Here is a 2,282-nt window from a genome sequence, read left to right on the forward strand (position 1 = left end):
TTAGTTTAATGAGATCCCATTTGTCAATTTTGGCTTTTGCTGCCGTTGCTTTTGGTGTTTTAGACATGAAGTCCTTGCCCATGCCTATGTCCTGAATGGTACTACCTAGATTATCTTCTAGGGTTTTTATGGTATTAGTTCTAACATTTAAGTCTCTAATCCATCTTGAATTAATCTTCGTATAAGGAGTAAGGAAAGGATCCAGTTTCAGCTTTCTACTTAGGGCTAGCCAATTTTCCCAGCACCATTTACTAAATAGGTAATCTTTCCCCATTTCTTGTTTTTGTCAGGTTTGTCAAAGATCAGATGGTTGTAGATGTGTGGCATTATTTCTGAGGGCTCCGTTCTGTTCCATTGGTCGATATCTCTGTTTTGGTACCAGTACCATGCTATTTTGGTTACTGTAGCCTTGTAGTATAGTTTGAAGTCAGGTAGCGTGACGCCTCCAGCTTTGTCCTTTTGACTTAGGATTGTCTTGGCAATGCGGGCTCTATTTTGGTTCCATATGAACTTTAAAGCAGTTTTTTCCAATTCGGTGAAGAAAGTCATTGGTAGCTTGATGGGGATGGCATTGAATCTATAAATAACCTTGGGCAGTATGGCCATTTTCACGATATTGATTCTTCCTATCCATGAGCATGGTATGTTCTTCCATTTGTTTGTGTCCTCTTTGATTTCACTGAGCAGTTGTTTGTAGTTCTCCTTGAAGAGGTCCTTTACATCCCTTGTAAGTTGGATTCCTAGGTATTTTCTTCTCTTTGAAGCAATTGTGAATGGAAGTTCATTCCTGATTTGGCTCTCTGCTTGTCTGTTACTGGTGTATAAGAATGCTTGTGATTTTTGCACATTAATTTTGTATCCTGAGACTTTGCTGAAGTTGCTTATCAGCTTAAGAAGATTTTGGGCTGAGATGATGGGGTTTTCTAAATATACAATCATGTCATCTGCAAACAGGGACAATTTGACTTCTTCTTTTCCTAACTGAATACCCTTGATTTCTTTCTTTTGCCTGATTGCCCTAGCCAGAACTTCCAACACTATGTTGAATAGGAGTGGTGAGAGAGGGCATCCCTGTCTTGTGCCAGTTTTCAAAGGGAATTTTTCCAGTTTTTGCCCATTCAGTATGATATTAGCTGTGGGTTTGTCATAAATAGCTCTTATTACTTTGAGGTACGTTCCATCAATACCGAGTTTGTTGAGCGTTTTTAGCATGAAGGGCTGTTGAATTTTGTCAAAAGCCTTTTCTGCATCTCTTGAGATAATCATGTGGTTCTTGTCTTTGGTTCTGTTCATATGCTGGATTATGTTTATTGATTTGCGAATGTTGAACCAGCCTTGCATCCCAGGGATGAAGCCCACTTGATCATGGTGGATAAGCTTTTTGATGTGCTGCTGAATCCGGTTTGCCAGTATTGTATTGAGGATTTTTGCATCGATGTTCATCAGGGAGATTGGTCTAAAATTCTCTTTTTTTGTTGTGTCTCTGCCAGGCTTTGGTATCAGGATGATGTTGGCCTCATAAAATGAGTTAGGGAGGATTCCCTCTTTTTCTATTGATTGGAATAGTTTCAGAAGGAATGGTACCAGCTCCTCCTTGTACCTCTGGTAGAATTCAGCTGTGAATCCATCTGGTCCTGGGGTTTTTTTGGTGGGTAGGCTATTAATTGTTGCCTCAATTTCAGAGCCTGCTATTGTTCTCTTCAGGGATTCAACTTCTTCCTGGTTTAGTCTTGGGAGAGTGTAAGTGTCCAGGAAATTATCCATTTCTTCTAGATTTTCTAGTTGATTTGGGTAGAGGTGTTTCTAGTATCTTCTGATGGTAGTTTGTATTTCTGTGGGGTCGGTGGTGATATCTCCTTTATCATTTTTTATTGTCTGTTTGATTCCTCTCTCTTTTCTTCTTTATTGGTCTTGCTAGCGGTCTGTCAATTTTGTTGATCTTTTCAAAAAACCAACTCCTGGATTCATTGATTTTTTGGAGGGTTTTTTGTGTCTCAATCTTCTTCAGTTCTGCTCTGATCTTAGTTATTTCTTGCCTTCTGCTAGCTTTTGAATGTGTTTGCTCTTGCGTCTCTAGTTCTTTTAATTGTGATGTTAGAGTGTCAATTTTAGATCTTTCCTGCTTTCTCTTGTGGGCATTTAGTGCTATAAATTTCCCTCTCCACACTGCTTTCAATGTGTCCCAGAGATTCTGGTATGTTGTATCTTTGTTCTCATTGGTTTCAAAGAACATCGTTATTTCTGCTTTCATTTCGTTATGTACCCAGTAGTCATTCAGGAGC

The sequence above is a fragment of the Piliocolobus tephrosceles genome, chromosome 4 (genome assembly GCF_002776525.5).
Source record: "Piliocolobus tephrosceles isolate RC106 chromosome 4, ASM277652v3, whole genome shotgun sequence".
Taxonomy (NCBI): Eukaryota; Metazoa; Chordata; class Mammalia; order Primates; family Cercopithecidae; genus Piliocolobus; species Piliocolobus tephrosceles.